Source organism: Ammospiza caudacuta, chromosome 3 (genome assembly GCF_027887145.1).
Source record: "Ammospiza caudacuta isolate bAmmCau1 chromosome 3, bAmmCau1.pri, whole genome shotgun sequence".
NCBI classification, from domain to species: Eukaryota; Metazoa; Chordata; class Aves; order Passeriformes; family Passerellidae; genus Ammospiza; species Ammospiza caudacuta.
Genome location: NC_080595.1, coordinates 34746899 through 34766744, shown reverse-complemented (window position 1 = coordinate 34766744; position 19846 = coordinate 34746899). Strand labels below are relative to the sequence as shown.

Below are 19846 nucleotides of genomic sequence, written 5' to 3'. Positions count from 1 at the left end.
CTGAGGCTGCTGCCAACCCAGAGCCTCCCCTCTCTCCTCCCCTGTGCTGGAACTTGGCCCCACAGCAACCCGCTGACGAATCTTGCCTGGAGTTCCTATGGCAGAAGCCAATTCCTCCCCCCCCACTAATCTGCCCGTGCATGCAGCCTCCACCTGCTGAGCCAGCGGAAGCCGTGCTCAGCCAGCCCCAGCCAGCGCCAGGGCTCTAAAACCCACTCTGGCTGCAGAGCCCGTAGGGTGGCAAAGCCTTTGCACCCTGGTCCTGCTGCTGTGGGAAATCCCAGTCCTGCTTGGCACCAGGCAGCGAGGAGTCTGCAGGCAGCATCACTTGGCACCAGGAGACTTGAGCTATCAAGGTAAGGGCAGGGTGCAGGCAGGGAGGTGACCAGAGTAAGCACTGTCCCTGCCGTGCCTTGTTCTGCCAGGCACCAAGGAGAGGGTCTGGTTCCAGCCTCCCGCGCTGAGCCAAGGTCTTGTCCCCCCTTTCGGCAGCTCGGCGGTCCTGCTCAAGGTCACCCTGCAGGCGGGAGCCTGTGCTGAGCTCTGGGGCCGTCACACAGAGGGACCCCAGCCCGGGTCCGAAGCTTTCTAGTCCCAGAGCTGCAGGGAGGGCTCGGAGCCTGACCCCGGCGCAGGCGGGACTGAAAGCGGGGAGCAGCAGTGGAGGGGCTGCCTGCCGGCACCCTGCCCTCCTTGCCTAGGCAAAAGGACAGCACGGCTGTGCCCCCTCCCAGGGCAGCAGGGCCAGCGGTCTGTTCCAGGAAGAGGGGAGACACTGGCGGAAAGCCAGAGCACCGGACATTCCTGTGCCGGAGCTGCGGTAGCGGGGCCACCCCAGCAGCCTCCCGCTCTCAGGTGCGGCCGGTGCAGCTGGGAGGTCAAAGCGGGGTGCGAGGGGAGGGGCACGGGGCCGCAGTCCGGCGGCCGCGGGGCCGAGGGCAGTCCCGGCCCGCCCGCGCGGTGCCCTTGGCGGGCGGGGAGCGCTAGGACCCGGCCTGCCGCGGCCGCCAGCGCTGGCACCGGGCGCCGCGGGACCGGACCGTGCCCTGCAGGCGGCGGCGCCGCGGGAAGGAGCCCGCAGCCCCCGGGGAAACGTGTAAGCGACGCGGCGGTGCCCCGGCTGCCTCCGGTGCGGGTGGGTGCTGGGGCGGCGCGGGGCCACGGCAGCGGCAGCGGCGCTCGGGGCAGCCCCGGCGGCCGTGAGGAGCGGCCGTCCGGCTGACTGTCCGGCCGTCCGACCGGGGCTCCGACCCCGGCGCGTTCGGCCCCGCTCCTGCCGGGACTGGGTGCTGCTGCTTTCCCTTCCCCTCCCTCTACAGGACCGCCGCGGGACCGGGGAGCCTGTCCCGGGAACGCAGTACCGCGGGGCAAGAAACGCTTCCCCTTTCGCCATCCCCTGAAACAGCCACCTGGGGACGGTGTTTGGTTACCCTGCCCATGGGGATGTCACCCGACCACTGGCACGGCCACCGCTTACTGGCCCCGTTACCCTTCTGTGTCAGTCCCAGCTTTCTCCGAGTGCTGGCTCCCTCCCTGCCCCGCCAGTCACACGTTCCTGTATGGCCTCGGGGGTGCCTCCACCACGGGGAACACCTCCAGGGAAACCTCCCCGTTCTTGGGGTTCCTGGGGCTCTGCCACCGCTCACCTCCCTGCCAGAACAACTTCTACCACCCCATTGGCCTCTGGCAGGCCCTTTGTCCCAGTAGCTGGGCACTGTCCCATGACCCTTTCTATTTGTCGGCTGACCGCTGGGAGCTTGCCCTGCCCGCTTGCACCATTCCCCATGCAGGTCCTTTCTCCCCAGGCACCATTCCCGGGCTGCCCTCGGTGTGATTTGGCCCAGGGCAGAGGTCCTGGCTGCATTCTGAGTCCAAGGCATGGCCCAAGGCTTGTTTGGAGGAGCCTGACCTCGCGTGCAGGCAGAAGTGAGGTGAAGAAACAGACAGAGCAGGGTTTGTAGCATGGCTCTTGACTCACATCAGTCCAAATCAGTGGTGCCTCTCAAGGTCAGGGCACTGCACTGCTGCCCCTGTAAAGGTCTTAGTGCAAGAGGTTAGAAAACAGGGTCCCCATTGCTGCTTTTTGTCCTTATCCCTTCAGTGCTCTGATGCTGTCCTGGGAAAGGAGGGAGCAGGTGCTGTAGGGGCTGAAATGGATCAGAAAATGTAGGGAGTGAGGGAAGCTGGCACAGCTGGCTGGTAGGAGATAGTGAAATTTATTAATGGTCCTCAGGCTTGTGCAGGGGAAGTGATGGAGGAGCACCAGCTGTGCTGCCCTGTTTTCTTCACAGACATATAAGTAATCCTGCCATTCCGTGCCAGGAAAAGCTCAGAGCATCCCTGAGGGCAAGCTGGGACCAGCAGGATGGGAGAGACCCGGCAGCAGTGGCAGAGAAGCCTGTCCTCCATCTGAGCAGGCAGCCCTGCCCTGAGCTATTACCAGCAACAAGACCCTGTAGGGCTCTCCAGAAAGCTAGCAGCTCTTTTCCTTCTTGAGAAGCCTGCTTTTTTGCAGGGAACCCAGCACCTCTGTGACTGCAGATGCAAAGCAGGGCCAGCAGCAGCACTGCTGGGAACTGCATAGCAGCTCAGCTCTGCTGTGAAGCTTCCCAACTTTACCATCCAAGACACAGCCCTAGCAAAAGTCAGAAGAGACTTTCCCACCTGCTTGCATCCTCTGGAGATGGCAGATCCTGTGTGGAGAGTGGAGAAAGACAGGGGGTTGGTGATGTCTGCAGCTCCTCCCCAGAAGAGGGATCTTTGTGGGAAGCCAGCCACCCCTATTGTCCAGGCTGACTTTTGTCATCTGGCTTGCCAGAAAAGAGATTTACTGGGTCTGGGGCAGTGTTAGAAGAGCAGGCTGTTTCCCTGGAAACTGAGTCCCTATCAGCTGAGGATGGATATACAGGATAAAGCCTGAGGCTCCGAGTCCTTGGGAGGGTAGTGCCAGGAGACCCTCTTGTCCCTGAGGCATTGGGTCCCTGGCACAAGGCTGCTCCTGGATGTCTCACAGCCCAGGAGCAAGGAGAGAAGAAGGCAAGCTGCTTTTTGAAAAGTAACCTATGCTGCCTTTTGAGAAGTAACAGGTGCACTTCAATCCTTTTCCCATTCCATCCCTGTGGAACTTGGGGTTCTCAGCAGGGGACCAGCCAGAACTCCTTCCTCTGTGGCCTGCAGCTGAGCAGCAAGCACAGCCCTGCAGGACAGCTACCGTGCTCAGGGTGACTGTCACAGTCTTATGTCCTCATGTGATCCATCCTGGCCCTGAAATCTGCTTCCCAACACTATCCCTGCCCTTCTGCACAGTGTGTTACCTGTAGGCAACCTCTGCTTCTTTAAACCACCTTCAAACAAAAAGCTCCTGCTTCTGCCCTCGGACTTCCCTGCTTACTCCCAGATTTCCCAGCTCCCACTCATCCCCAGTCCTTCCATGGGTTAGCACAGCACACACAACAAGCCTACACTTCGGGGTGCCCTGTCCCACTTTGTGCACTTGGATCCCAGTGCCGTTTATTCCCCCATCTCCCTGCTGCCGCTCACTGCCTCCTCATCCTCATGGAGGATGAGGATGCTCACCCTAGTGCTCAGGGCCGTGCCTGCCCTCCCCGAGGGGTGGCTTGGGATGCCTCTCCACCGTGGAATGCCAGACCCTCTCCCACCAGCCGTCGGCTCGCCAGTGCTGCCCTCCCTCCACGCTGCTTCCCCACGCTGGCTCCCGCATTCCGCGGAGCCGCTTAAGCCCGCGCCCGGCTAATTCCTTCCCCGTGCGCTCCCCGTGCGCCCCCCGTGCGCTGCCCGTGCGGTGCTCCCGGAGCGCTCTCCCGGTCACGCCGCCAGGCGGCAGCGCCGGCCCGCGCCCGCCGATGAGTTTGGGGGATTCAGCGCCGAGCCGGGGCGGCCCCGGAGCCGCTGGGGATGGGGCGGCTCTGCAGAGGGAGTGGGAAGGGGCCCGACGCCAGTGCCTCCCCCAGGGACAGGCGAACGCTGCCGCGCTCCCCGGCAGCACGGCCGCGGGGCACTGCAGGCTCCCAGCCCCTCGTGTGAGGGGTGCGGGACGCCCCGAGGTTCCCTCCTCCCTGGTCCGTGCTAGAGCATCCTCTGCCCACCGGTGGATTCTCGGCTTTGCAGAGGGGCTGAGGAAGGGGGGGAGGGCAGTCCCAGCGGTACCCTGGCAGCTGGGCTGCTGGTCATGGGTTTGGCCTGCCCTTCTTTTGATGTCCCATGTTTGTGCTCCACTGGGTGGCCTGGGGGCCTGGTTTCGGCCTGGGAACCCGCTGAAGCATGACTGGCAAGGAGCAGAAATGATGAACGGCTGGTACTGTTGGAAGCTGTGGGAAAGGGCCCTCCTGGAGACCTCCCTGGGGGATGTTTAGGAGCATTCAGCCGCAGCTCCGCTGCTGATTCGCCCAAAGGGGAAAGCATGACTGGATGGACTTAGTCTCCAGACAGGATTTAGTCAGCCCTGCCAGACATTTGCACAGAGCAGAATTCCGCCATGCCAGCCAGCAAATGTCGGGCCAGGCATGGACCAGGGCTGGCATGGCTGGGAGAGCTCCTGGACCTGGGTTTGGAGCCCTCATCTCTGCAGGTGGCTGCGTGCCATGGTCCCTGTGGTGCCACGGAGTGACCACAGAGACTGCCCAGGGAGCAGGCTGGCTGGGAGAACAGGCAGGCACCTGGGCCCTGCCCTGCCAGGCAGGGTGAGCACACTCTGGCTGCAGCAGCATCCCCCAAGAGCTGGAGCATGGCTCTGTCTGCTGCTACCAAGGTGCCTCGGGGAAGCTGATGGGGAGCCATGGCTTCCATGGATATCCTCCAGATATCCTCTGGATATCCTCCAGAGCTGGCATTCACCCATCCTACAGAAAGCCACTCTGTGCCTTTTAGATGGCTCTCAGAAACCCTGGGAGTCACTGGGTACCTGGATCCACTGGGCTGTAGATGGACTTTGTCAAAGAGGGACCTGGACCACACACAGGTGCCACCCCTCTTCCTCTCACCAGGTTCCCTGGTTCCCAGCAGCGCACAGCTCCCCTGCAGTGTTTTACAAGTGTGGCTGAGTGCCAGCCACTTCTTTCTTAATGGCTGTGCTCCATCGTGGGAGACTGGTGCTGCCAGTTAAGGAGGAGGATATGCCCCCGGCACTGCTTCAATGGGCCAGATGACCTTGGCTATAGAGTGGCTCCCTCTGCCAGCACCAGCTCCATCCTCAGCCAAGGAGACCTGGAGTGACACCATGACAGGGTGCTTGGAGTGGTCTGTGCCCTGAATGCCACAGGGTGTTCCTGCCTGCCGCTGAGCCAGGGGTTAACCCTGCCTCCCCTGGTACAAGTGGGAGCCTGAACTGTGTGTCTTGAGTTTATCCAAGTCTCAGCTTGGGCCCTGGCAGGTGGAGACTGCCTGCAGTGAGGTAACACTTCACCCTTGGCCCTTGGCGGCACAGCTGTCACTCAGTAACTAGCACCCAGCAGCTCAGCTGCTAATTGGTACCATTAGTCAGTATTTACTCCCTTAATGCTTGTAGGAGAAAGCAAATGGGCAGCTGGAGCTCAGGAGAGGGCAGCAGCAGTGCAGGGAGGGAGGCAGAGGGATGGGGATGGGGATGGAGGAGGGAAGGATTGCTCGTGGAAGGATTGTGCCCAGGAGATGGTGAGGATGGGAGACCCTCAGAAGTGATTTGGGCAGAGGGGCTCGTGTCCCCCTGCCTGACAGCAGGGAGATGTCCTGTGTCCCAAAGATGCTGCTGTTCCACTGGGCAGGCTGCCCCCGCCTCCAACATCCTGAGAGGGGGCTGGAGCTTGACTGGACCCCACTGTGCATGCCAGGTCCCAGGAGCCCTGTAGGCACCATGGGCCCCTTGCTGAGCTGTGTCCAATCAGTGGACAATGGGATTTGTTTCTGCTTGCCCAGCTGGAAAACACCCATGGCCCTGCCACTGGGCTGGAGGCGTGTGGAGGCCTTTCCTTGTCATGTCTCCAGACCATTTGCTCACCAGGGCTGTGAACGCTTCAGATGTCACCACATTGCAGCTCAGTGCTACCAGCGAAGGGCGATACTTAGCATGGGGAGGTGGCAGGGATAGCAAGGGCCTCTCTCTCCCTTGCCTTTCCTGGCAGGGTTTCACCCAGGGCTGCTCTGCTGCTGCTGCTGGCAGCGAGGTCCTGCTGCCCTCAGGCCACTAGTGAAGAAGTCACAGGCAGCTGCCTGACTTTATCCCTGCAGGTCAAGCCGTGCAAGGAAGCAGAGGGAGGACAGGATGCTGGAGGTCTGCGTGGCTCCCTGCAAGCAGTGATGTGCCAGCTGGATCTCTGTGCCACAAGCAGAGTTCAGGAGGGTACCGCAGCCCACTCCTTCCCCAGCTCATCCCAGCAAGGCTCAGGCCAACAGGTGAGCATGACCTCATCACAAAATACAGGGCAGGTCACCAAGAGCCCAGAGATCACCGTCAGGAGTCCTGCAAGCAATGACTGGAGATCTCCCACCCCAAAAAGAGTGCCAGCAGCTCTTCAGCCAGGATCCTGCGCCAGGGCCAGCCAGGACCAGCAAGGGAATAGCAAAACTAAAATGATCAGTCCCCAAGCCATTCGCTGACCTCAGCAACAGGCTGAGATGCTTTGTTGGCTATCAAAGCATCCATGATCACTGCAGTCTTGTTATAACTGGATTCCCAGGAGCCTGTAGTAGGTTTTTTTTTCCCTCATTAGCTAATAGATTAATAACCTGCTGACACTTGACAGAGGTTCAGCATCTTCTATGTTTCCCTTCATGCGACTAATTAAAATGCCCCTTTTCCCCCTTTCCCCGTGCAGCTGCCTTGTCACACATGCAGGCAGTTGGATACAGCTGCTAATCTGTTTGCCATTCCACTCCTGCCTGCCTGCTCTGCCTTTCAGACATACTGGCTCTCTGTTTCTCTGCTCTGGGGCACCGAGGGCCAATGCAGAGGCTCTATGAGCTGACCTGCCCATGCCTTCCTGTGGAATGGGGCAGGCAGCATCCAGTGGAGGAAAATGCAGTCGGTGTGGATCATGCTTACAAAGGGAAGGGTGCTTTTGCAATAGAAAGGAGAGCTGGATGGCATGCAGTTCCCTGGCCTCAGCTCTGCTGCTGGCTGATGGTCTTGCCATGCCTCAGTTTACCCTGTCCCTAGCACAGGCACATTACAGGGAAAGGGAAATCTCACTGCAGAGGAAGGCTGGTGGGTTAATTAATGTATGGTTGCAAAGTGCTTGCAAATCTCCAAGGAAAACGGTGGACGTGGGTGCCAAGTGTAAAGGATTCTGGAAACATTAAGTGCCTGCAAATACTGCCTAGCTCCTCAGGCCCTAAAACTCTAATATTGCCCAAGAGGCACTAAAAATATTCCTTTAGCTCTTATGATGCAATAACCTCTGCCTGGAATAAATCTCCCTTTTTGCTCTTGCTTTCCAAACCAGCTGTTTGTTTGTTTTCCCCTTTTTGGATTTTACAGCTTTAGTTAAAGCAGGGAATTGCTGCAAGGGAGAAGGGGGGGAAAAAAAGCAGCTTTTGTGAAAGGTTTGGCGTGAAAGCAAGCGTCACTGAAGGGAGAGCTCTTTGCCTGTTTGTTCTGCCTGTCACAAACTAGCTGTGAGCAGAGCGTACAAGCTGGGCTCCAGGTGACGGCATCGCAATGCCTGCAGTGCATGTTTGAGTTTTCAGAAAGAAAACTCAAAGGGCTGGGCTGCTTCAGCCCCTCCAGCATGTCCATGGGACTCCCAGCCTTATTTATGTAAGGGAGAGGCTTTGCTGGCTGCCTTCCTCCCTTGCTTTCTCCCTTTGCTCTGGGGAGTGCAGCCATCTGCCAACAGCAGCAGCGTGTTCTGGCACTGAGCTGCTGCTTTGGGGATGGAGAGGGTGGGAACAGTGCAAGCCCCTGGGCCCCACTCGAGGCTGCCTTTTCTCCTTGCCCGAATTACACACGGGAGAAACACCCAGCTCTGTGGGTCATCCAGTGGTGGGCCCAGTACCAGGGCTGGGCAAAGCACAGCTGTTTCCAGTTTGGAGAAGAGGCTATTTTTGTAGCTGTTTGCTGTTTCTAGGAGGTTTGTTATTGTACACACAGAGGTGAAGATGATAACATGACAGCCACTAGGGAGCAGAGAGTTCTTCAAATGCAACACCTTTGCCAAGATGAAGCAAGGCCACTTGGCCCTGTAGCAAGAGCTCATGTTTTTGGGGCAATAAATGAGTTGTTATTGGCTGTGCAATTTGTTACCTTCCCATGTACCGTAGAGGAGGTGTCACCCCTCTGAAAAAGCATGCTGCTATTGACATTACACAACCCAAGGACTTGCATTGCTCTTGGGAGCAGCTGAGCTCCCTGAGGGGCTAAAGTGCCTCTATGGAGAAGAGAGCTGTGAGCGAAATGTCTCCTGTCCTGCAGCAGCCAGGGCTGGATTTTAAAGGACACTCACTCTCTCCCAGACTTAGCCTGCTTCACCCCACGGTGTCTTGCTCGCTCCAGGTCTTCTGGCTGCACAAGAGAAGACACTGTTAGACCCTGTCCTGAAGGCTGGTGATGGGTGGGGGCACAGGTCTCTGCAGGGCAGCAGCCAGCAGCTGGTGCTGTGTGTAGGAGCTGGAAGCCGCCCCTGTCCGTACCTCCCTGGGGTCTGTCTGTCTGTCTGCTGGCCTCCTGTCTGCCTGTGGTCACCAGCGGCTGGGACACAGCTCAGCGCTAATGGATTTCATCCCCCATCTCCAGTGAGAGCGTCTCTGTGGAGAGAGGTTTGATTCCGGTGATTGGGGAGTGGCTGTGCAGACAGGACCAGAGCTGCAAATTAGAGAACATTTAATCCTGTGCTTTGGTGCTGGTAAGTGCTACAGCCCTGCTGCTGAAAGCCTGGGGTGAGGCAGCGGCTGCACCCGCCCTGTCCTGAAGGAGAAACTTCCTGGAATATCCACTCAAAGGTAAATTTTGTGGTGTTTCTCCTCCCGATGGGGTCCGAGGTTATAATGGTTGAGGCTGAGAGCCTTGTCCTGGGTTCTGGAGCCACAAGTGTCAGTTTGGCTGGGCAGCACCCGTCTGGACCCTGGGCTCAAGTTCCTGGGGGAATTGGTTCTCACAGCTTTTAGTCTGTGCTAAAGTTGGAGCTTATTTAGAAAAAAAAATTGTAGAGATGCTCAAATGTTAGCTCATGCTGCTGAGCAGCAAGTGTGGATATCACAAGGAGAAACACGCTGCCCAAGCTGCTGTGGCATTCATGTTCCAGGGACTACTAAGGGGGCTTGTGGGGCTCTGTGAGTGACAAAATGGCACATCTCAAAGCTAGAGAGGAGGTGACATAAGACATCCCAAGCGGATGACCTTGTGTTGATGTTTTGTTTGGATTTTGCAGAGAAGAGGGGAGATGGGAGAGGAGAGAAAAGATGAGGCAAGATGGGGAGAAGAGAGGTCTTGTCTCTGTTGCAGCTTACCCAGAAGACTTTCCAGATCAGAATGGCTTACAGAAAGGGGGCTGAGAAAAGGCAGGCCCAAGGTTTGGATCTGTCATTGCCTGGGAGATGCAGCCTGGGAGCTTTAATTGGAGATGAGAGCTTTTAAATTTAATTTGATCTGATATGGATCTTAAATTTAAGGAAAGAGCCTCCTGTTGTACTATCTGGCAGCATTGTCTGCGCTCTCCTCATGTTGTTAGGGTACCCTGCTACCTGCTCCCAGAAGCCCATAACCATGACAAATATCCATGGCCAGTGCAGAGGGAGAGAGCCAGCTGCAGAGGCTGCCTCTGAGCAGATCAGCGGAGAGGTCTTTTCCTCAGGGTGAGACTCGCAGTGTCACTGCTGCAGATCAGAAAGCACCGGTAGCTGTCTCAGCCCTGTTACCACTGCCTTTTTCTTGGGCTTTGAGGACTTTTTTGCTTATGTGGTAATGTTTTGTAGGTCTGTCTTAAAATACAAGCTTGGTGCTTGGATCTTGCAGGAAGATGTGTGTTAGGGATCATCTTGCCGAGAGAGCGTGAGAACAAGAATCTGCCAGAGCTTTTGGGGGTGTTTTAACTTCTGGTTTTAATTTCTAACCCAAAATGATCACCATCTGCAGAGAATTTTCTGAGGGTGTTTATTAATGGAACAAATATTTTTTTTGCAGTCAAAGCTGCTTCAAGGACTTTCTGGTGCCACTGCCTGTGCCTGCAGAGCACAGAGAATGGAGAGAGCCAGGAGGGCCCGGTTTTCCTTTAAACACCCAGCTACATAAAAAAAAAAAAATTCTGTCACTGTTTAACTGCACAGATATAAGGTTAAATTCAGGTGCATTCCCCTCTGCTGAGGGACAAAGTACCTGGGGAATCCTCCACGTTTGCACTTCAGCTGAGCAACATATTGTGATCTCAGCAGAGTAGATATCAGTTCTGGAGAGATAGGAACCTGGAGGCAGCAGCCATAAGAAACTAACCTTAGAGTTTGTGCCTGCCCTTTGGATACTGAGTACACACAGTACTTATAACCTACAAATACAGGGGATTGCTAAGGTGCACAGGGCTCTGCCCATTGCCTGCAATGCTGGGTAGCACCACCAAGAACACACAGTGCAAAAAGCTGTCTTCAGTCCTTTCTGTGACTTACAGAATCATAAATGGTTTGGGTTGAAAGGGGCCTTAAGGACCATTAAGTTCCAATCCCCCTGTCATGGGCAGGGATGACACCCACTAACTCAAGAAAATAATTTTATATATATATATATATAATATACATATTTATACACACACACATACACATGTGTGCAAAGGATCTTTCTGAGGCTGATGTTACAGCCCTTGAAGCTGAAAATAAGGTGCCTTTGCATATATATATGTGTGTGTGTGTATAAACATGCATATGTATATTTTTGTATACAAATATATGTATATATTATGTATACACAAATATGTATAGCTATATATATGTGATATATATGTATATATATCGCACCCTTATGTGGTGACTGCCAGCAGAGTGTTTTTGTCTGAATTAGAACGCAGCATAGGGCACAAGTGAGGAACTGGGGGCCAGTTCACACTCCATTTAGAGCCGTAATTTAATGCGTGGCTCCCTTTAGAGCTGTAATATCGACTAACGCACGGGCATTGAGACAAGCGCGGTGCTGGGTGCGGCTCGGGAGTTAGAGGGCGCTTGCTTTGCGCTCCCTCCCCGAGGAGCAGCGGGGCGGCCCGGAGGGTTTCCCGCCAGTGCAGGGGGTGGGGATGGGAGGCGCGGAAATGGGGGGAGCCAGGGCGGGCGGGCCGCGCTCGGGGACGGCGGCGGAGCGCCGGGCGGCGCGGGGAGCGCGGCGCAGGTGGGTTCGCCCCGAGGGGCGCACGGCTGCCGCGGGGGAGAGCGGCTCTTCTCAACCCTCTTCTCCCGGGGGCCCGGGGAACGGGGAGCGGGCGGGAAGCGGGAAAACCCGCCGCCTCTCCCACGCGGGAACCGCGTGGCGCTGAAGGCGGAGTTTACAGCGAGGTTCGGAGGCGGCGGGTTTCCATCCGCGCCGGACACAGAAGCGGAGGCAGGCAGCGGTGCGCGCTCCAGTTCCAGGTACTGGGTCAAAGTCGCCGAGCTTTTGGCCACCCAGCCCGGCTCCCTGCGAGGCTCCTGGCGGCGTTTCAGAGCTGCCGGTGCGTGGGGAACCTTCAGAGGGAGCCGGGGGATTCCCCGAGCGCAGGACTCGGCGGCGCAGCGTGCGGGGAGGCGGCGTGCGAGTCGCGGCTTGGGGCACCGGGCGAGGGGTGTGCGATGCGTAGATGCTGCTTTTCGGGGAGGGTCCTTCCTGGCTACCTTGCACGGCGACTACAAATCCCCTCTCGCAGTCACTGCCGCGGGGAGAGCATGTCATTTTGGGGATGCGGAGCGGCCGGCACGTGGCTCTGGGGATGCGGAGTCAGTGATGCTCTGATACCTGGGATGCAGGACTGCACCGAGGGGATTGTGCCGCGGTCCTGCGGCTGCAGAGGTGCACATCCCTGCCGGGGGATGCGTGTGCACGGCAGTGTCTGCCAGCCTGCCTCAGCCGCGGGTGTGGGGGGACCCGCTGGCAGGTGCGTGGGCACGGTGCCATGTGCTGCTGTGCGAGAAGTGGGGCAGAGCCCCCTTGGCTGACAGAAAAACTGCTGGGTCGGGGTTGCCCCACGTCCTGCTCAAGAAAATCCTGCCTGTGGGATGATTTCAGTGAGTGTTTCTTTCCATTCCTGAGTAAACCGTCAGCGTTAATGGAGAGCGGGTCCAGGCAGAAGTGCCAAGAGCTCCTGTGGAGCCCTTTTGTGCTGTCCTCCTCCTCACCTCTGTAGTTAAATCTGAGGCTCACACCCCTGCTAGATGCTAATAGTGCCAGACCAACACAGTCCCTGCCTGTACTCAGCAGCGCTCCCATCTGCCTCTCGGGAATGGGCTGTGGAATTGCAGACTGTGTGGGAAGGCAGCAGCAGCTAAGCCCTTGAGCTGTGGGATCGCAGACAAGTAAAGCCTGTGTCCTTGATCCCAGGGCTAGGGGCTGCAGGAGGAATTTGTGCAGCTGTTGGCCACAGCTGGATGCACTTCCCGACTGCTCCGAAACAGAAAACAACCCAATGGCCCCTCAGTTGCCTGTTGTGAGCAGACATAGTTGAGGGACTTGTGTGAGTGCCGACATGGGAAATCCCACTCCCCTTCTGCACTGCATCCCAGCTTGGTGACATTGTTCCCACTCACCAGCACCTGCAAGCTGCTGGACAGCCTCAGGCTCCCTCAAGCCTGCCTTCTCTACAAAGCTGTCTCAGGATGTGACTGTGCAGGGATGCTTTTCCCTTGGGTTCACTGGTTGTCTTTGTGCAGCTCATGGGCCACTGATGGTGTCAGTCCAGTGCTGACACCACACATATGCCCCCCAAAGCACTCCTGCTCCTGCCATTGTTCTTTGCTCCTGGAAAAGACAGGTAGGCTTGCTCTTGGCTCACCAAAAAGCTTTTCAAAGAGCAAAGGCACTTTCTTCTCAGCACCAAGGGCTGTAACAGCAGCCCCAAAAGATGCTTGGCAGGATGACTCGTCCCTCCACAACTAGAGGTAGAGGCTGTACCAGATACCTGGAGTGAGGAGGCTGAAGAAATTCATTTCAGCTTAAATCAGCAGATGTGGCACCAGCAGACAGGACAGTATGGTACCTCCGTCCTGCAGTTGGTCCTCTTCTCCTCACCAAGCTGCATAATTAACTACTGGCATCAATTCTCCAGCATGGCATGGCTGCTCTCATTATCTTGGGCTGGGAGGTGTTAATGAGCCTCTTCCTCTTTAAAGATGAGCCATGGGCTTTGTTGTTGCCCTGGCCTGACCTGTCTTACTCTTTGTTGTGGTGTGGGGGTAAGCCAGGGTGCGGAGGACAAGGCACGCGTTCACCCACTCCCGTGCTGCACCTTCTTCACTGCCCAGCTTCCAGCTTCATTCCCAGTTCTCCTGGCAGAGGCACGGCCTAGGGACCAGCCCATTGGGAAAGAGGGAGACCAGGATCACCTGTGTGTCCTGTCCAAGTGGGAAGGCACCAGCCGCTGGCTATAGGAAGCCAGCAAAGAGCTTCTGGTGGTTTCCATGGGACACGTGTAGATCTTGGTTGTTTTTGTTCAGTACAGCATTCAGGCCCTTGGCAAATGTTACGGAAGCTGCCAACGCCCGCTCTCATCCAGGGAATTCTGTTTGCTTGTGGTCCTTGCCAGCTCCATACTGACCCCACAGTGTAAAGCTTGCTTACATTCCTGAGTCTTCCCAACTCTGAGCTCTGGCCTGAGACCCCTCCCAGCCCAGCCCAGCACTGCTTGGAGCTGCAGGACTGCCAGCTCTCAGAGTCTCATCTCCATGCTGACTTGTGCTCAGCTGCCAACAAACTGAGGCCCAGAGCACTATGCAAAATGAGCTACAGGCATGAGCTGGGCAGGAGTCAGGGTTTTACTTACCACACAGCTATCTTTGATTAAGCAGCACTATAAAGACTAATTGCTTCTTAGGTTAAAAGTGTGCAAGACGTGAGATGGGGAAAGAAGTGTGCAGAGTAGGGGCAGAGCTTGGATGGGTTTGGTTACAGCAGGATGTGTGGTCTGGAGGGACTCAGTTCCCCAGCTGAGGCCGCAACACATCTTCCATTCCATCTTCCGCTCCAGATTCTGTGGACCTAGCTGGGGGGTGGGGGAGGCTATACATGATCTCTGGGGTCCCTGTGTGACAGAAGAGCTGTGATGCTGCATGAGGAATGCATCTGAGGATTGTTGTTCCCGTAATACAAGGGAAGCTGTTGCGTAGGAAGAACGCTAGTATGTTCTTTGTAATTTTGTTGCTGATGGCACTGGTCTGAGAAATGTCCCTGTTGTGACCTTTGGGTCCTGCTCTGGCTTGGAGCAGGCTTTTTCCTGGTTTTGCCATTCCCCAAGAAAGGGCAAGCTTAAAGCTCTGTGTGTGTAGGTGTCATGCACTAACTATGACGCAGATTGGGGAGCCTGGTATTCTGGGTGCAGTGCTCAAGGCTCTCTTTCAGCCTCTTGGTTAAGCTGTGGGAGAGCACAGTCAGGCTGCATCTCCAGCAGACGGACTTTCCCTGGGGCCAAAAGGGAGCAGAGGCCCACTGGCTGCCCATGGCTCGTGCAGAAGCTGTCAGCAGGAAGTCAGGCACATTTCCGCAGAGCCCGCTTGCTTCTTCCCATCACACGACTGCCAGCGAGACTTGCCTTAGTTCATTTCCTTTAGGACTAGTCTGATAGGAAGGCACCTCGCTGTGAAATTTCCAGCTGGAAATTCCTGGAGTGAGCAGACCAGGAAGGTGCAGAGGGAGGAGGTGAAGAGCAGGGCTCGGAGGGACGTGACTGGGTGGGCAGCAGCAGTGGGACTGGAGGGTTGTGCCAGCCTGCTCTAGCCTGGTACTGAGGTTCAGTCACGGCAGCAGGACTGTGTCATCAGCTGTGCTGTGCCAAGGGCAAGCCAACCATCCACCTGAATGTCTATCTGTGGCCCCAGACTGGCACTGAAGTGGCTCCAGCCTCCTGCAAAGCTGCTGGAAAGAAGGGTTCCTGCCTGGGTTGCCCTGCTTGGCGTCTCCTCTGCTGCCCAAGCTGTGGCTCCAAGCATGGTCCTCATCCCTGCCTGGTTCATTTTGCCCAGCACCTCCAGCCATGGACACAGTTACACCTGTGGCTAAGGGCTGTTCACCTGGTTCGAGCCCGTGAGTGCTTTGGAGTTTCACTGGAGTTTTTGTGCATGGTCATAGTAAACCCTTCATGAGAGAAACTCCCCTGTTTTAAGCTTGGGGATAACTCCTGGAGAACAGCCAGGGAGGAAGGAGGGTCTGGTGGCAGATCTGGCTTCTCAGTCCTGCCCGAGGCTCAGGGTTGAAGGAGATGCCAGCCTTATCTGTCTTGCCTGCTCTGCCTGTGACAGGCAGTGTAATTTCCTGGCCTCAGGACCAAGTTGGAGGCAATTGAATTTTTTATCCTCCCTTAGTGCTGTACCCTCATTTCCCTGATGATATTTGCTCTGGACTGGACTTCAGCCCCCACAGGAAGACCACTGCTGCAAGAAGCACACAGTGCATGGTGCTTTCATCCCATCAGGGTTTGTAGGTGTTGGGCTGTGGCTGAGGTTGGGTGGGTCTTGATGGCATCCTGGCAAGAGCACAGGAGTGTTATCCATTTACCACAGGAGGATGCAGACCAACAGCAACACAGCCAAGCTATTATGGAGTGATCCACCCTACCCTGCAGCTTCTTCTTCCCATCTTCACACCCTCTTGTGTGGCAACACACACAAGGCTGGCATGTTTGTGTGGTGAACCACGTCAGGACACTGATCTGCTAGCATGTTTCTGAATAGGGCTGGAGGCAGCAGCTGCGGGGTGCCCACGTGGTGTGGGTCAGAATCTGAATCCATGCCTTGCAGGGATATGAGGAAGGTGCAGAAGAGCACTGCACTCCCCCTGCCTGGGCTCTGCAGCCGGGCTTGCTCCAAAAGTGGAGCCTTTGACCAGAAACTATGCCCAGCATCAGTAAATAGCCTGGCAATTGATCCTCAACACACAAGTCTGCTGAGCCTCCCTTCCTTCCCTGTGGCTGTGAAGGGGATGCAGGGTGTCAGAGGGACTGCTCCAGCAAGGCTCAGGCCCTGGGCTCCCTATCACCTGGCATCACTGTGGAGGTACCTCAGCATCCACCCAGGCATGCCCTGACACCTTGCCAGATGGCCAGCTCACCTCAGTGGAGGCTGCTGGAACCTTGGGTCTCCCAGCTGGGTGTCTAGAGCTGCCTTCATCTCCTCTGCTCCCTACATTAATCTGGGGAGGCTCAGAGGCTTCTGGAGCCTGCCAGCCTATGCCAGTGGCTGCAAAGTGGCATTTCCACAAGAGCAGAGCACTCAGTGGCTCTCATGCAGAGTTTTTTGTGCTTCCCTGAGACATCCTGAGGATGCTCAGGGTGCCAGACAGGCTGCGATACAATGGCTGTGGCACACTGGGCGGTGGCTGTTTGCACTGACGACATAGCAGCACAGGCTGGGATTTGGAGGGGATGTGACTTGCTCTTTCCCAGCTTGTGGCTGGGCTTATTATTGTTGGTTATGTGTGAGATTCTGTTCTATGGCATTTGGGCAGACACGGCAGTCCCCACCTCCTGTTTGCTCTCCCCGCCTGATCCTACTTGCATAAAGATTTTCCTGTTTGCCGCTGTTTAGCCAAGGCCAGTGCCAAGGGTGGGAGGTTTGGGCTCTGACTTATTTGCTCCGAAGGAGGTGTCTGCCTCAAGTCTTGCTTTGGCTCCTCATGTGAGACCTCAGTCCTGCCAGGCTGTTTGGGGAAGCTGAGTTATTCAGGGAAGAGGGTGCTGGAGATGGTGCTCCTGCCCTGGCTGTTTGCTCCAACTCCTTTGCTCCCACCACATCGCTGCCTCCTTGCCTTTCCGCTCCTCGCTCTACAGATCGTGTGTTGAACTCACAGCTTTGCTGTGTCTGCCACAGAACAGGGATATGAAAACCCAGCTCTCAGCAGGCAGCATCTTCCCTGCTGGGAAATGTGCAGGTGTGTGTGGCTCCTCTAGTCCCTTCAGCTCCTGGGACTTGTGGGGACGGCCTTACCCCACTCTTTGGAAATGGCTGCAGCTTTGGAAGTGAGTGGATTTGGCACAAGCAGACCCACATGGGGCATCCATCCCTTCTCCTTTTGTTTCTGGGGATTGTGGGGTGCCCCTTGGCTGGCACAAAGTAGGTTTTTGAGGTGAGGGCGTGTTAGACACTCCCTGTCTCTTGGAGTAGAGCCAGTGTAAAATAGCTGCATTTAGCATCTGAAGCCACTTCGGGATTTGTAAGATGCTGTGGCTGTCTGGGCAGGGTCTTGGCAGGACAGGTGGCTGACAGACTGCACAGGACCCTGACAAGTCCCAAAACCTGCTTCTGTGCTCATCATCCTCTTTCTCAGTAGGACTGAGACTTTTAATGCCAAAAGCAGCGGCCAGGGCCCCTCTTCTGAGCTGGCCTGCAAGCAAAAGGCCCCTTTGGTCTGTGGGGACCCAAAATAGCCCATGTATTTCTGTCCTGGCCACTGGGACATGCAGAGGACAGTGCCAGCCTCGACTCACCACAGGCCAGTGGTGGTTGGCTCCTGCACGTCTGACCCATCCTCTGCCAAGGGGCCTGCTGCTCAGTGGGGAGGAATTTCCTCTCTGAATTTTGGAAGCTGGGGAGACGGTGACACCAAGGGAAGATTGTGTTGTTCTGGCTCTGGTTTCGTTTCTCTGTCCTCCACTAAATTGGAAACAGCTGTGCAGCCCAGACCAGCCTCCAAAAAACTGAGGGGGAGCAAAATGATCTCTGCTCCTGGGCCAGTACCCCAAACAGGACTCGCAGCCTTCTGCTGGGCTCTCCAGGTACAACAGCAAGGTTCACTTTGCCCAGCCCTGGGGATGCTCTCCCACCTTCTTGGGGGGCAGCAGCTCAGCAGCTCCCACTGGGTTTGGGCAGCTCTTGCCTGCTGAGGGTCCTGTCAGTGCTGCACCTTTGAATCTGGCTCCATAGAGGAAGGAGCCAGAGCTGGAAGGACAGCTCTGTCCTGGTAGGTGGAGGTGCCCTGGGGTGCAGGAGGTGGCCAGGTGGCAGTGGGCAGGGGGTTGCTGCAGGCAGGTGCTCTCACTGCTGGTTGGCTGCTGGCTTTTCCTGCTCTTCTGGAAGCATCCCTGTTTTGGGGACAAGAGGGTGAGGGCTCAGATTCTCCTTGGGGAAAGCAGTTCCTGTAAAGTACAGGATGGCATTTGGGGTGGGAGAGTGGTTGAGCTGAGCCCTCTAAGCCCTTTCTGCCTTGCCCCTCACAGCGGGACTGTTTTGAGGGCCTCTCAAACAGAATGTAAGCTGTCCCCATCCTTCTCCTCCAGACCCTCACTGCAGGTTTCTCCATGCTCAGCTCCCTTATGTTGTTCCTGACCCGACTCCTTCCTGGGTCTGCCATCTCTGAGCTCAGTCCTGTTGGCAGCAACATGAAGCAATGAAGGGGGAATCATCTCCACTCTACATCCCAGCACCCTAGGGCTGCCAGTGGCAGGTCTCCTCCTGCAGTCCTGCTCTTCCCCTCTGGTTCTGCTCCCCAAGCAGTGACCTTGGGGTAGCCATGTGTTGTTGGTAGACATGGCCCTACCGAGCCCAGGAGATGGCAGGCTATGGAAAAATTCATCTCACCCCTCTTTCATTCCTCAGCTGTGGGATTCTATCCACTGGGTTTCCTCCCACACATTCAGTGAGTGCTTATCTTCAGACTTGTCTGCCTAAGAACTGTTTTGCTCTCAGCCTGTTTTGCTGTGGGCTCCTCTCTCTGTGTCTCACCTTTGTTCCCCTCAGCTGCAGACAGGAGGGGGAAATGGGACATGGTCCTGTAGGCTCAACCCACCCCTCTGACCTGCTTTAGCTGCTGCCCAAGGTGTGGCCAACCAAGATGCTATGGTGCAGACAGAGACAGGGATTCCTCTTGAGCAAGCATGAAAGCAGGGAGAGGGAAAGCTGCTAATGCAGAAGAGGTGCATCTGACAGCCACATCCCAAGGGGTCTTACCTAAGTGCTGTCCCAACCCACCAGGGAGCATCCCTCCTCCCACCTGACTGGGTGGAAATAAGGACCTGCCTGTGGGCAGGCAAGAGCCATAACTGTGCCTGGTGTTGTGCATGGTTGGGATTGTCCTCTGTGCATGGCTGTCCTGGCATGTGGTGGCCTGTGCCACTACTGCATCAGGACCCAGGCTCCTCCATGCAAGGAGGACCCGCTCCAGCTCAGGGCTGCCTCTGGCTGCTCCTTGTGCCCCCAGATGAATTTTACATTAATGATATCTGGTTGTTCTCCCCAGGTGCCCTGTAAGGTTTTCTCCATTTAGAAGCGGAAATGTGCTTTCCTGCCATTGTGCTTCTTCCTGCTGCAGCCCCCAGATCGCTTAGAGGGAAGTACCCCTTCCTCCAGCACTTCCCTTTCCCTATGGCCCCCAAGCAGCACCTCCATTGACAAGCCTGGCATCCCTGGGGACTCGGACCATCCCTGCAGACATGGGCTGTGAGGGTCTGTTGGCTGCAGAGGATTGCTGGATGAGGCTGAAGGTCTGGGGCAAGGCATCCCCAGGCTCCCCCCAAACCCCTGGTGGTCCCTCAAGAAGCCATGGTTAGGTGTTGAGAGCTTGGTGAGCTGTGCATCCCCATAGTGAGTCACTCTGTGCCCCTTCCCACTCCTTGCAGCTCCTGGAGGTGCTGAAAGCTGCCTGGAAGCACCATCCAGGTGCTGGAGATGGTTTCTGCCTGGGCTTGGAAGCCTCTGCAGCTGCCCTGAGTGAAGCCCTGAGCAAATCCCTCCCTCTGCCCTTGGGAGAAAGGGTCTTTTTTTTCTA

General features: G+C 56.6%; 1 protein-coding gene across 5 annotated transcripts in view; it reads left to right on the top strand.

The window, feature by feature from the left end:
• The first annotated feature begins 240 nt into the window (after window positions 1-240).
• The window catches only part of SLC29A1 (solute carrier family 29 member 1 (Augustine blood group)), a 33550-nt gene continuing 13944 nt past the window's right edge, over window positions 241-19846 (top strand). The window contains exons 1-2 of one of the 5 annotated variants that reach the window (XM_058801570.1): window positions 241-356; window positions 6223-6387. The gene's annotated coding sequence lies outside the window, so the exon portion shown is untranslated. Of the gene's footprint in view, window positions 357-6222; window positions 6388-8795; window positions 8835-8877; window positions 8932-11270; window positions 11297-11509; window positions 11536-19846 lie in introns of those variants that run through there. The other 4 variants (XM_058801573.1, XM_058801574.1, XM_058801571.1 and 1 more) reach the window with 4 other exon arrangements.